The sequence below is a fragment of the Danio rerio genome, chromosome 20 (genome assembly GCF_049306965.1).
Source record: "Danio rerio strain Tuebingen ecotype United States chromosome 20, GRCz12tu, whole genome shotgun sequence".
Classification (NCBI taxonomy): domain Eukaryota; kingdom Metazoa; phylum Chordata; class Actinopteri; order Cypriniformes; family Danionidae; genus Danio; species Danio rerio.
In genome coordinates, this window is record NC_133195.1 from 52961350 (window position 1) to 52977502 (window position 16153).

General features: G+C 34.4%; 1 protein-coding gene across 9 annotated transcripts in view; it reads right to left on the reverse strand.

Annotated features, from left to right (window-relative positions):
• The window catches only part of filip1b (filamin A interacting protein 1b), a 97416-nt gene that overhangs the window by 68022 nt on the left and 13241 nt on the right, over nucleotides 1–16153 (reverse strand). Inside the window, exon 1 of one of the 9 annotated variants that reach the window (XM_073933748.1) lies at nucleotides 338–428. The exons of the other annotated variants lie outside the window; for them this stretch is intronic. The gene's annotated coding sequence lies outside the window, so the exon portion shown is untranslated. Of the gene's footprint in view, nucleotides 1–337; nucleotides 429–16153 lie in introns of those variants that run through there. 9 annotated transcript variants of the gene reach the window in all.

A 16153-nucleotide genomic window follows, 5' to 3' on the forward strand; every position in this document is an offset into this window, starting at 1 on the left:
ATCAGAGACAAGGTAGCTCAGTGTTTCGCACTGTCACTTCTTAGCAAGAAGGTTGCTGATTCAAATCCCAGCTATTGGCATAAGTTTACAGATTTTTTTTACAGTGCATATTACAGCTGCACAATTAATCGTTAAAAGATCACAATCTCGATTCGACCCCCTTGACGATCTTAATCCAGCATTTCTACGATTCTGTCAATCATATTTTCAAGTTCAGGAGAGAAGAAAAGGCGGCTGCACGAGTCTTCTCATTGTTTCACACACGTTGCTCAGTGACATTGACACCTCCAAATGATGTTAAAAGAGTCACATACTGTACTTATAAGGTATAATTTACCTTAAAAAGTCCTTTTTGTGTTAATATAATGATGTTTTCACGGCCGGGAAATCACACGTGATGTGAGCTGCTGAACGTGAGCTGTTATCACAGAGAGAGAGCGCGCGCGCTCTACTTATTGATAGACGTGCGCGCGTCTACTTTAGTGAAGAGAACCAGGCCCGGATTGGCTAATCGTGAGGACAGGGAGAATTCCCAGTGGGCCGGTCCGTTTTTTGGCCGCGAGGGCCGGTGTCCCTAGCTCCAGAATCTATTGCTCTCAGCAGTCTTGACCACAGCCGCCTTATTTATTATTTTACCGCAGCTCTGCTCTTTTTATCTATTTTCTTGTAGCCTCGTGAGCAGGATGCAGCCTGCAGGTTAATGATGATATAAGTCACCATTCAATATACATTTGTTGTGGTACAGTGGTTAGCATGTTAGGTTATAACGTCGCCAACCCTGGTTCGATCCTCGTCTGAGTAACATTTTTTTTTTTTTTTCATTTTTATTGTTAAGACATGTAAGGGATGTTGAACATTTGAAGTTCTAAAGCAGCTGTTTTCTCAAAAAAGACGTGATAGTGTAATTAGAAACTGAATTGGAAATGACCTTATTTTAATATAGTCAGTGGTGAACTGCGGTGTGCCGGTCTAATGCTTGAAACTCCAGGGCTGAAAAAGAGTCCCACTCCGGCCCTAAACAGAACCTGCATATGTTGCGAGTAACAGGTAATACAGTGTAAATAATATTCAGTTTGTGGCACAGAGTGATCGTTTGGAAGCCGCGCGCAAAGTATGAACAAGCACTTAGCCGTCAAAATGAAACCGAAAGTGTGCACTTTATGGAACAAAATCAATGCCTAAAGTCTTGAATTAAAAAGCTTGTTGAATATCACAAACTGAAAAAAATAATACACCGTATTAACAAGTTCTTGCATTTTTATGACTTGAATTCCAGGGTTTGTATTTTTAGGTCCTGAAATTTAACATATCTGTATATTTAAGCTGTGAATATTTCAACGAAAAATATTTCAAACACTTTTTCAAACTTAAAAATTCAATAATTCATATTCAATTTTCAGATTTCACTTAAAAAATATTCAATACCCTTTAAAAATACGATGTATAATATTCAAAAGGTAATTTTCAGTTCATTTTATTTCAGTTCAAATATTCGCTTCCATAAATTCAGTGGATCAAATTCGACTGTTAAAATTCAACATTACATCCGGGAACTGCAGGAAAAGCAATAGACTGCAGAGTGAAAATCGCCAGCTGCTCTAGCTTTCACCAGCAGGTGGAGATGGAATAATGTAAGATTTTTAACCCAGTATACAGGCGAGAAAAAGGCTATTAAAGGCACAAAAGTAGCATTTAATATTAATATCAATGCTTTGGACATTATAAATGATAAAAAGTATGAGTAAAATGAGTAAATGAGGTTTTAGTCATCTATATTTGCCCTTATGTAACGGAAGCCAGCTGGTGATCGCGTAAAGCTCACTCCTCGGATCCAGGGACAGTTGTTCTGCAATCTTATCGGAGCTTGTCTCCCATGCTGGCTCGTTACCTGCTCGGACCGGTGTAGTTACTTGCACATAAACCGTCTTTTGATGAATATGATGTTACACATTGTCTATCTTTATTGACTCTTTCTTCCATAGACACTAAGTATTATATTGACAGCTAAAGATTATAAACGTAAGAGAAACAGGAGAGGAAAATTATAATAATAATACAAAATAGATAAACATTGACAGGGCTAAGAACAATTACGAACAAAGATTTTCAAAACCAGAGAGATTTTATGAGAATGTCACACAAAACAGAGTTCAGGTAGGCCTATGATTTAAGGTTGGTTATGGACGGGGCGTCTGATTTAAAATAATTTAACATGCGAATGCATTAAAGGAGGGTCTTCAGTTATTCACACAGAACCGCCTAATATGGGATAACTATAAGGAGTAATGTTTGCGCTGTTTAAACGCAGCTATGTCAGGATTGGCATAGGTTATACATTTTCATCATTTGAATTATTATTATGATTGTTAATATTATTATTGTATGACATTTAATTGGGCTATTGCGCTTAAATAAGTCATCCGTGATTCTAAATTAATATTTCTATTTATCCTTTTTATCACTCTGCCTGTCTTTCTCTTCTTTTTTCAAATTTTTGGGGTTCTGCCATGGTTAAACGTTTGCAAAATGTGTTAGTTTGTCCAGATTATTGTTTTATTGTTATGTAGCCTATAGGCGAGAAAAAGGTATTAACGCAAAAGTGGCAATGTCGCAGCCAATTATAAGTAATAAAATGAGTCGCCTGTGGTTTGATAATAGGCAGTTATAACTGACTTTAATTTGTTTTCAGTATTAAATGAGAAAACCATTATTTATAACTTTTCAGCAACCGTTTGTATTTTATGATTAGCAATGTTGATCTTTTTTGCAGTTATTAAACATATAAACTTATTTAAACTGGTTTAAATTTAATATAGTTGTCACTTGAGCTAGTTTCATAAGATTATGTTTAGAATGCGTGGTTTGACATGCGTGGTTGAGGGGTTCCTGCAAAGCAGCTCTGTTCATCATCATGGGGTATAACTGAGCTTTAATCGCCATCTACTGGAGAGAATGTATTTGCTCATTTATTCTTATTAACTCTTTTCTGCAAGTCTGTTTTATGATTTCACAAAGTCAACCCATTTTGTTTTTATTTTATATTTTGAGATGATCATATTTAAATAAACAATTGCTAGGGTAGCTAATAGTTTCTTTTTTCTTGTTTTTTTTTTTTTTAAATCAGTAGCCTATAAAATCATAATTTTTGCTTGACAAAGTTATTGGTTTAGGATTCTGGATGCATTTTTGCTAAATGAGTGTTGGATACTCTCACACTAGTTAAATCAATTATATTATCAGAAATGACAGATATAAGAAATCCATTAATATTTATCACTCTTTTTACAATTATACAAGCAATTTCGCGCCGACGTCAGCTCCACTTTCGGAAATGGTAAACAGCGAGGTGTTATTCATATAAGCCCAAGCATGACATGTCATGATAATAATCGAAACACTCTTGTAGGCTATTCTTATGCTTGGCCAAATGTCATGACTTTCACTTTTATTTTACATTATTATGCACAAGCCCAGATATCATCTGAAACTTCGGAAGAATTCCTATCATATTGGCAGCCATCCAGCATCTCTTAACCAGTTTGATATGCGGCGCTGGCTCTGACCGGCCACCGGAGCTCGCGGCCACTCGTTCGTCTTTGTCGTGCCCAAGCCACACAGCACATGCATAAAAACGTCAATCATTTCATTCATTCATCAATTCATTCATTTTCCTTCTGCTTCGTCTCTATTTTAGAGGAAAAGCAATAATCTAAACAAACTAAAGACATTTTGCAAACGTAACAGTGGCAGAACCATAAAAAATAGACAAAAAGAAGAGAAAGACGATAGCAAAGTGATAGCTAAAAAGGATGAATAGAAATATTAATTTAGAATCACGGATGACTTATTTAAGCACAATAGCCCAAATACATGTCATAAAATATTAATATTAACAATCATAATTTAAATAATGAAATATATAACCTATCCCATACCTGACATAGCTGCGTTTAAATAATAACTGAAGACGTCCCTTTAATGCATTTGCACGTTATGTTAAATTATTTTAAATTACACGCCCCATCCATAACCAACCTTAAATCATACCTGAACTCTGTTTAACATTTCCAAGTAAACTGTTTTGTGTGACATTCTCATAAAATCTCTCTGGTTTTGAAAATCTTTGATCGTAATTGTTCTTAGCCCTGTCAATGTTTATCTATTTTGTATTATTATAATGTTTCCTCTCCTGTTTCTCTTACGTTTATATTCTTTAGCTGTCAATATAATACTTAGTGTCTATGGAAGAAAGAGTCAATAAAGATAGACAATGTGTAACATCATATTCATCAAAAGACGGTTTATGTGCAAGTAACTACACCGGTCCGAGCAGGTAACGAGCCAGCATGGGAGACAAGCTCCGATAAGATTGCAGAACAACTGTCCCTGGATCCGAGGAGTGAGCTTTACGCGATCACCAGCTGGCTTCCGTTACATAAGGGCAAATATAGATGACTAAAACCTCATTTACTCATTTTACTCATACTTTTTATCATTTATAATGTCCAAAGCATTGATATTAATATTAAATGCTACTTTTGTGCCTTTAATAGCCTTTTTCTCGCCTGTTTACTGGGTTAAAAATCTTACATCAGTGGTTCTCAAACTGTGGTACGCGTACCACTAGTGGTACGCGGGCTTCCTCCTAGTGGTACGCGGAGGAATCGCTGAATAATGAAAGAAGCAATTAACACTTTTAATCCTTTAATGCGTAATATAACATTGATGTGATCGGCATTGGCTGTTTTGTGAAGCGTACGATCACAGCGATGTGCTTGGAGTGTTTATTTTAGTGCATTGTGTCATAAGCTGCTGAAAATCAGTTTCCGAATTGATTCTGAAGCGTGATTTGACTGACATGAAAAGTGGCCAATCACAGTCGACCTTGTCTAGTTGCGTGAAACGTAAGGGCGGGACAAAGGCTTTCTGTGTTGCAGAGACAGAAAAAACAACTTAAAAACAAATGTTTTGTTGGAATAATGCTTCTCGGATGTTTTCACTATAGAGATGTCTAGCAGAGTAATTAAACCGCGGACATATTTCCTGCCTATTTGATGATCTTCATACACGTTTCGCTCTCCGACAGCCAGTCGACTCGCCTCTGACCTGTCACTCCTCTAAATATATTCTGAATGGCGGCGCGGGAATGAAGGTATTGCGCAATTACTCATTTCTGCAAATGCGGCGAGTGCTTTATTTTAACACGAGAGCGCATTCATGTGTGCAAATCGCTAAAACAGATATGCGAGCTCTTAAATAGGCTTTTTTCAAATGAACTGCAAGTCCTCTCATGATCGCGTGTGTGCTCAGATAGAATACAATCGCGATCTTTCCACTATTAAATTAGACATTATTTATCTTTGCTCCTTAACTAAATTTAGTCAAAAGTATTCAAAGTTATCAAATATTTAGAAATAGATTGATACATGATCGATGACAATGCTAATGGTCTTCTTATTTGGCTGTGTTGTGAAGTGAAACTTACTTTTAGCAAAGGTGGAACATTTTTTATTTCTTTACGACAAAATAATTATGCTGGAAATGTTTCTGGGTGAGGTATTTGTGTGATTTATACATTTAGCTGTATTCTGATCTGTCCTAAAGCATTACAGGTCAAAGCAATCCATTGTTAGCCTACTTATTGTTTATTTATCACAATTTACAATAAGGCTCTTAAAGCACTGCTTTGATAAATGTAGTGTCGTCATATTTCAAATACCTCAAGTAAAATGAATTCATTTGTTTTATTTTTTTTTACTAACAGTGTACTTGTATTTTTTTACGTTTCTATTTTAGATCAAGATCAAGTGTAAAATAAAATCTACATGTGATGTACAGCTATTTAAGAAACAAATTTGACTTATTGTAAAGAAAATAGTGTAAAATATGTAAATAAAAGGCTAAATTTAAATCTTTTTACCATATACTTTAATTTAACCTTTCAAAGCTTAAAAATATATATTTTTAAAAATGGGCAAAAAGTGTCTCTATGGCCTTAAAGATTATTTGGTAGTTTTACCAGTGCTATTGAAAAAGATTAATTGTCATGAAAGGAAAAATTGACCATACTTCCTTTGTTAGTGCAAATTATACACCTAGCTTTGGGATGTAAGCAATCAAACCATTAAATCAGGTTTACACTTAAAAAAAGTGATTTCATAATGAAAATCAGATTTTTTTTCAAAAGTAACCAACTAGTACTTTTTAAAAAGAGTAATTCGTATACCTAATATTAGTATTATTTACTAAATTTTTTGTTATTTTAGCAGTGTAATAGTATTTTTACTTGAGTACAAAAAAGATTTCACAAGCACTTAGTGCAGGTTTATTATATTATTAATATATGATTAATAAGTATTATTATTAATGGTTTTTATTTGTATCTATTCTTATGCAATGTTTTATGGGTTGCTGAGAATACATTTCAGGTCTTCAATACATAGCATGTCAGTCTTGAAAAAAAAATAGGTGCTGGAATTGATTTTCATTAGGCTGTGCCTGTATGAACCCTGTCATGTAGATTTAACATGTATTTCAAGATTTGTCTGAAAGTGTAGGAATATGACATATAGCCTATATTTATAAGGTCCAAGCAGCATTTCCAGCTTTTGATGAATAGGCTACTATGAATACTTTAGATTTAAGTACAGCAGTTTTCTTTTTACTTTTTAAGAACAGTGCCATTTTTTAATGAACTTTTAAAAGCACATTTTAACTAAAACTTTTTTTTTTTTTTATCTGCAAGCACAGTTAATGTTCAGACTATTTCAAATGTTTAAAGTGACTGATAATAATACATATTCTTACTAATAGGAAGTAATCTGCATCGTTTTAAAACTGTGCACACCTGTAGCTGCTTAATTAGGCTTACGACGCTATTTTTTAATACTGGTTAAAAAACAGCGTCGTAAGGTGGTACTTGGAGAGACGATTTTTTTCGAAGGTGGTACTTGGTGAAAAAAGTTTGAGAACCACTGTCTTACATTATTCCATCTCCACCTGCTGGTGAAAGCTAGAGCAGCTGGCGATCTTCACTCTGCAGTCTATTGCTTTTCCTGCAGTTCCCGGATGTAATGTTGAATTTTAACAGTCGAATTTGATCCACTGAATTTATGGAAGCGAATATTTCAACTGAAATAAAATGAACTGAAAATTACCTTTTGAATATTATACATCGAATTTTTAAAGGGTATTGAATATTTTGTAAGTGAAATCTGAAAATTGAATATGAATTATTGAATTTTTAAGTTTGAAAACGTGTTTGAAATATTTTTTGTTAAAATATTCAAAGCTTAAATATACAGATATGTTAAATTTCAGGACCTAAAAATACAAACCCTGGAATTCAAGTCATAAAAATGCAAGAACTTGTTAATACGGTGTATTATTTTTTTCAGTTTGTGATATTCAACAAGCTTTTTAATTCAAGACTTTTGGCATTGATTTTGTTCCATAGCACTTCATTTAAATGATAATATCGCATTTTAGAGTTATGACTATGACAAGCATTTGATATGTGTTTTCTTTCATAGCGAACCCACAGTTGTTCATGAAAATAAATGTTTACAATGTCAGTATAACTACTCCAGCCTATATTGCTGAATATAATCTGATAATGGCAAATGTCTGATTTTACCAGTGAATAAAATTGTCCAATATGACAGATTGCAAGCATATATCTCAAACATAATAATTCAACATCATAATTATTTTAAGTAGAATAGAATTATTTATAGAAACCAGTTCACATAATACACATAATAATATTATTGATGTTGTGCCATGTTTGTTTTTACCATTCCTTTATTTTACATCTACAGAATCGTGAAAAAATAGTGATCTTTTTTTTAAGCAAAACAAATCGCGATTCTCATTTTAGCCAGAATCGTGCAGCTCTAGTGCATATATCATCGTCATATATCATACATACCATCTATTGTCATTAATTCCTTACACAATTTATTGTTTACACGGTCAATCGTCTCTTCATTTATTCAGCTTGAATTGATTGATAAATTAATGGATTAATTGATTTAAATGCTTAGAATTGAGCTGTCCAGCAGTATCATTACATTTACTGATGGTTTAAAATGAAGAAAGAAGGCGTTTTAGGAAAGAAACGTCTCTGAAGATGCATTTCATTTCAACATTTATAAGTAATTGCAGACAAGAACTGTAAACAGCATTACAGAGACCAACAAAGCATCACGGATTATTAGTGCAAGTGATTAATGCCTTAATTTTTTTTTCAATTCTATTATTAATTTTGTTTAGGCTAACTCATTAGCAGCTTATGCAGTGTTGGTTGCTTGGTAACACAGTGTTGCTTGGTAACAGAGTGGTCTGTCAAATTTGATGGCATAATTGAAGATTTTCTAACTAGAGATAAGATTCAATTCTGTACAGTGGAACTAGAATTTAATCAAATCAAGCTAAGGTTTGCTTCTGCGATAGAATTTATGAAATGAAAAATAAAAAATCATTTGATGTATAATATATTAAGTCAAGACCTATAGAAAATGTTCTATAGTACGTCCCCTGAGCGTCATGTATTGTTTTGTAAAAAATATTTAAAATTATTTTAAAAAATTGTTTTATTTTGTAGTTGGTTTATTTACTTTTTTTTTTTTTTTTTTTTTACACTTTATTTTTGTTACAGTGTAACTATTTATTTAAAGAGCCCATATTATGGGTTTTTGAAAATTCCCCTCTATGAAGTGTGTAACAAAGCTCTAAGTGAAGTGAAATATCCAGCTTAAATCTGTGTTAAATCTGTAAGAGTACAGTGTTTAAAACTGTTGATTCATCTATAAAAGAGTCGACTCATAGTGCTTCAAACGAGTCGCCTTGATACCGAGTCATTAGGTGTTTCGCCATGACGTACGAACGAAACCAAGTTATTCACGTGCACGCGCAAACCCGGGAGATTTGAAACCTGCGGCCCCGCCCTCTGACACAGAGTGTGTGTGTGTGTGTGTGTGTGTGTGTGTGTACGCGCAAGTGAGGACGACGGCAATATGTGTGTGTGTCTGTGAAAAGAGCAGAATGTGACAAGCTAGGAGATCTCCTCGCCAGTTCTTGGGAGTTTTAGCTCAATAAAATAGTTAGTCGTTCTTATTTTCAAGTCCATCGTCTGTATTTACATTCACCCACTGGCAGCTAAACTCCACGCCTCTCCGCCCCCTTGTTACGTTGGGCGGGAAGCCGAAACTGTGAAGCAACACGCCCCTAAAACAGCAAACTGTGTAAACGCCCCCAACATGACACTATTGAACACATTATAATAAAAACATCTGAACTGTGTGTTGAACTGAACCTAAAGTGACACACTCAGAACAACCATAATATTAATATTACATTTTAAAAAGGGGTAAACTATGTGCCCTTTTAACTGTTAGTGTTTTCTAGTGCAAGCATTTATGCTTTGCTAAATCAAGACACATTTACTTAATAAAAATATTGCTCTTCGTTTTAATCATCAACTTTGATCTCACACTGTTTTTAACACAATACACGGAGATTTTACTTTAAATTCAAGAACAAACTAAACATCAAATCAGTAATTAGTAGGCTGTCACAAACAATCCATTAATAAAGCAAGATTTCGAATGTTTCTTCTTGATGATTTGGAAGTGTTTGGCAAGAAAAAGCCATGAGCGACCCCAGATCTGCAGAAATGTTCTTGGCTTGCCGCCCTTGTGTGTTTTTTTTTCTGACAATAGGTGTGGGCTGCAGCGGAGAGATGACCTCACCGCAGAGTCTGCTTCGCCTGCAATGATATAATGTTAATTCTACGTCCCACGACTGTGTCATTTTTGGAGACACACACCCTTCCTGAAGGAGTGAAGACTGACGCTGTACAGCCTTGAGTGCTAACAGGTGAAGAGTTGAACATTTTACACAGGCCCAATGTCACTGTTCATGTGCAACAGCTTTAAAAAATAAAAAATAAACACACTTCAATTGTTATTGATGGATCAGATTCCAGAAGCTAGATACATATAATGCGAGCTTAATTTAAAAGTAATTCGGCAGGACTATTGTAATGTGATTAACTCAAAAGGTTAATGTATTGTTCAAGATTTTTTTGAGGCTGACCAAAGCTGTTTTAATTCGATCTAAAGTACAGAAAAAAGTTAGCATGCTAATATTGTGAAACTTTATTACAATTTATTACGCTTGTTTTCTGCTTTCATTGTTTTATACACACTTACAGGCCACTTTATTAGGTACACCTCTCTAACTGCTCCTTAATGCCAGTTTCTAATTAGCCAATCACACGGCAGCAATTTAGGCATGTAGACAAGGTCAAGACGATCTGCTGCAGTTCAAACCGAGCATCAGAATGGGGAAGAAAGGTGATTTAAGTGACTTCGAACATGGCATAGTTGTTGGTGCCAGACGGGCTGGTCTGAGTATTTCAGAAACTGCTGATCTACTGGGATTTTCACGCTCAAACATCTCTAGGGTTTACAGAGAATGGTCTGAAAAAGAGAAAATATCCAGTGAGCGGCAGTTCTGTGGCGCAAATTTCTTGTTGATGCCAGAGGTCAGAGGAGAATGGACTGGTTCCAGCTGATAGAAAGACAACAGTAACTCAAATAAGCACTCGTTACAACCGAGGTCTGCAGAAGAGCATCTCTGAACACACAACATGTCTAACCTTGAGGTGGATGAGCTACAGCAGCAGAAGACCACACCGGGTGCCACTCCTGTCAGCTAAGCACAGGAAACTGAGGCTACAACTCACACAGGCTCACCAAAACTGGACAATAGAAGATTGGAGAAATGTTGCCTGGTCTGATGAGTCTCCATTTCTGCTGAGACATTCGGATGGTCGGGTCAGAATTTGGCATCAACAACATGAAAGCATGGGTCCATCCTGCCTTGTATCAACGGTTCAGGCTGATGGTGGTGGTGTAATGGTGTGGGGGATATTTTCTTGGCACACTTTGGGCTCATTAGTACCAATTGAGTATGGTGTCAACACCACAGCCTACCTGAGTATTGCTGCTGACCATGTCCAGCCCTTTATGACCACAGTGTACTCATCTTCTGATGGCCACTTCCAGCAGGATAACACACCATGTCATAAAGCGTGAATCATCTCAAACTGGTTTCTTGAACATGACAACGAGTTCACTGTACTCAAATGGCCTCCACAGTCACCAGTTCTCAATCCAATAGAGCACATTTGGGATGTGGTAGAACTAGATATTCCCAACATGGATAAATCTGTGTGATGCTATCATGTCTATATGGTCCAAAATCACTGAGGAATATTTACAGTCCATTGCTGAATCGATGCCATGAAGGATTAGGGCAAAAACGGGGTCCAACCTAGTAGGAAGGAGTACCTAATAAAGTGGCCAGTGAGTGTATATACACACTGTGGTATGGCGTTCAACTATTCCTTTTCGTGGTCCAACAAATACCGTTATGCATACTTTTCCATAAGTGTAAGATTTAGTGATGTCCAAATCCTAGCTGACATTTAGAACCTACATGCTTTTTGTTAAAAATAAACTAACCATGTCAATTAACTAAACACCATCTAAACAAACAGCCTGTGTTTTGTTGTCATGTCGACGGTGAGCTCTGAGAGTAGGACTGGAAGCTTGTTGTGGTTTCTCACACGGCGGTGCAGATTTAGAGCTGATGTCATGCGGCGTGTCTTATCAGCGCGCAGCAGGTCATTAGTTCAGACGCTAACTGAGGCCCGTGAGTCAAAGGGCAGACCATTCCTGCGGCCACAACAGAAATCAGACACTTGTGTAAGCACAAACTGCTGCCAAGTGATCATGATAGTGAACTGATAGCGAAATAGTGTTGTCACTCTTTCACTGTAAATTTTCTGATGGATAGTATTGCCGTCAAACTGTCTTTAAAACAATGACTGATTATCAGGATTTTTGAAAACTCATGGGAAATACTGTAACGTTATGAGTAACTAAATGAGAAAGGCTGCATTTTAAATGTATATTTATATAAACAATGCATTAGTGTACATTTACAGTATAACTAGGCACAGATGGAATCTGTGTGCTTATTATTTCTACACTGATCCTGAATTTACAGCAAAATCATTAAATATTTAGTATCTGGTTTTGCATAATGGTGCCATATTATGCCCTGATTCCAGAATTATTATTTGCTACGTTGATTGTGAACATATAGTAAAATAATGGAATATTCAGAACCAGGGTATTGCCTATATTATATGCTCAGACATCTAAATTATTTCCAGCAATGATACTGAATGGTACAATGACATCTCTAAAAATTTAGTATAGTGTTTTTGCATAATAGCACCGCATTATGCTCAGATCTGAGAATTATTTTATACATTGAAATGAATTTATAGTTAAATCATTGAATATTCAAATCATAGTTTTGCCATAATATGCTCAGATTCCAACATTTTTTGCGACACTAATAGTGAACTCGTAGCAAAATCAGAAAATATTCAGCATCATGGTTTTGCATAACCCTAAATTATGCTTAGATTCCAGAATTATTTGCAAGGCTGATCGTGAATTTATAGCAAAATCATTGAATATTCTGTTTATGGTTTTGCATAACAGCACAACATTATGCTCAGAATCCAGGGGTCCGTTCTTCGTACCTCGCTTAAATGATCTAAGATGATTTGGCAGATCCTGGATCTTTTAATCTTGATAACTGATCTCTCGCTAATTTGGTTCTTCAAACAAGTTCGCGAATCAGATTAGAATGTCTGGATAAACTGATCTGAGATCGCTGCGTGTGTTGTGAAGGACAGATTTATCGACCCTCGAAATCATAATCAGCAATGCAATGATTGGCTGACGGCACATCAGCGTAATGACATCATCTGATTAATATTCAATTATCCACGTGAGCAAAATTACATCAAATTAGCAGTAAACGGCTTGTTAAATATGACACGCAATAACCTTCCACATTTGTTGTAAGCTGCAGGCTTTACACTTTCATGTGTCAAGAGTATTCATCATGTATTTCAATGCAAATCAATGTATTTAGTTCTACATTTAGAAAAGATTTTCTTTATTATTGTAGCCGTTTTTTTAATCGGTGTAAAGAATAACTGTTGTTTACAAAAGCATTTCCATATTGGTAAAGGCGTCTGCAACTTTTGTGAAGCATCAAATCACTGGCATATTAACAAAACATGTTTATGACTGCATAAATGTATTATTGCTTTAAAAAAAGTCACAAATTCTGCATTTCTATTATACACAATTTTTACTAAAGCAATCTAAAAAGTTCATAATAAATAAGTTTTCTCTTTGCACCACCAGGTGGCAGTCTTTGTACTTTCGTTTCAAGGGTGAAGATTGCATACGTTTTATTAATATGTATAACTTTATTAATTTTATTAATGACTATAACTTTATATATATATAGTTAAAAAATATGTACCATTTTCCCAAGTGTATATAACTACTACTGTAAGAAAATATCAGAATTTGGTTCATACTTTCTGTATTATCTTTGCTTGAACTGAGCCGATCTAATCCTGTTTATATTGAACCTGTTCCCGATCAGGTTTGACCTAGCAGAACTGTTGCTATGACAACAACTCTCGGATCAGCTTTGAAGGACGAAACGATCCTGGATCGTGTCAAATCGTCAATATCCAAATCCAGCTAATTGAGTAATCCATGTACGAAGAACGGACCCCAGAATTATTTCCTATGTTGACAGTGAACTCACAGGAAAATCATTGAATATTCAATGTTGCGGTTTTGCCATAATACGCTCAGCTCACAACGTTATTTGCAACATTAATAGTGAACTCATATAGCAAAATAAGAACATATTCAACTAAATCTTTGAATATTCAGTATCTGGTTTTGCATATTAGCACCACATTCTGCTCCGATTCCAGAATTATTCAATACATTGATAGTGAACTCATGACGAAATCACTGAATAATCAATATTATGGTTTTGCCATAATGTGCTCAGATTTCAACATTTATAGCAACATTAATAGGGAACTCATAGCAAACTCATTAAATATTTAGCTAAATCTTTGAATATTCAGTATCTGGTTTTGCATAATAGCACCACATTATGCTCTGATTCCAGAATTATTCAATACATTGATAGTGAACTCATGACGAAATTATTGAATAATCAATATTATGGTTTTGCCATAATGTGCTCAGATTTCAACATTTATAGCAACATTAATAGGGAACTCATAGCAAACTCATTAAATATTTAGCTAAATCTTCGAATATTCAGTATCTGGTTTTGCATAATGGTACCTATTATGCTCAGATTCTAGAATTATTTGCTATGTTGATAGTGAACTCATTGCATATTCAATATTGCGGTTAAGACATAATACAGTGAGATTCCAACATTATTTGCAACATTTATAGTAATTTTAATAATTGAATATTCATATCATGCTCTGAATCCAACATTATTTACAACCTTGACCCTGAACTTACAGTAAATTGATGAATCGATTATTCACTATCATGGCTGTCACAAGCTTGGATTGCAACGTAATTTTCAAACGTTAACAATGAACTCAAATCATTGAACACTCAGTATTAGAGCCAGCATAATTATACACAGATTCCAACATTATTTACAACGTCGATATTGAAGTGTAAAACCATTGAATATTCAGTATCATGGTCTTGCATAATAGCGCCATATTACGCCTAGATTCCAGAATCTAAGAAATCCAGAAACTCTTGAATTTTTTGTATTATTGTGTTGCCATAATATGCTCTGATTCATACATTATTTGCAATTGTTAAGTCAACTCACAGCGAAATCATTGTATATTTAGTATTATTGTGTTGCCATATTAAGCTCTGATTCACACATTACTTGCTATGTTGATAGAATGCTCAATTCCAGAATTATTTGCTACACTGGCAGCGAATTTATAATGAAATCGTTTAATATTAAGTATCAGGGTATTACATGGTGCCACTATATTATATGCTCAGAATTATTTCCAGCAATGATATTAAAAGGAGAATGAAATCACTGAAAATTCAGTATCATGGATTTGCATAAGAGCACCATATTATACTCAGATTCCAGAATTATCATATTATAATTATTTTGCAGAATTATCATGTATAAATTCCCGCAAATTGTCATTATGTTAAGATTTGAGAATTATTTGCTGTGATGAAAGTGAACTTAATCCAAAATCATTGAATATTCATCATCTTCTGAATATTCATTAATTTAGTTTTGCATAATAGCCACACATTATGGTCAGATTCCAGAATTATTTACTATATTGATAGGAAACTCATAGTGAAATCATTGAATATTCATTATCTTAGTTTTGCATAATATCCACAGATTAAGCTCAGATTCCAGATTTATTTACTATATTGATAGTGAACTCATAGTGAAATCATTGAATATTCATTATCTTAGTTTTGCATAATATCCACAGATTAAGCTCAGATTCCAGATTTATTTACTATATTGATAGTGAACTCATAGCGAAATCATTGAATATTCATTATCTTAGTTTTGCATAATATCCACATATTAAGCTTAGATTCCAGATTTATTTACTATATTGATAGTGAACTCATAGCGAAATCATTGAATATTCATTATCTTAGTTTTGCATAATATCCACAGATTAAGCTCAGATTCCAGATTTATTTACTATATTGATAGTGAACTCATAGCGAAATCATTGAATATTCATTATCTTAGTTTTGCATAATATCCACATATTAAGCTTAGATTCCAGATTTATTTACTATATTGATAGTGAACTCATAGCGAAATCATTGAATATTCATTATCTTAGTTTTGCATAATATCCACAGATTAAGCTCAGATTCCAGATTTATTTACTATATTGATAGTGAACTCATAGCGAAATCATTGAATATTCATTATCTTAGTTTTGCATAATATCCACAGATTAAGCTCAGATTCCAGATTTATTTACTATATTGATAGTGAACTCATAGCGAAATCATTGAATATTCATTATCTTAGTTTTGCATAATATCCACAGATTAAGCTCAGATTCCAGATTTATTTACTATATTGATAGTGAACTCATAGCGAAATCATTGAATATTCATTATCTTAGTTTTGCATAATATCCACAGATTAAGCTCAGATTCCAGATTTATTTACTATA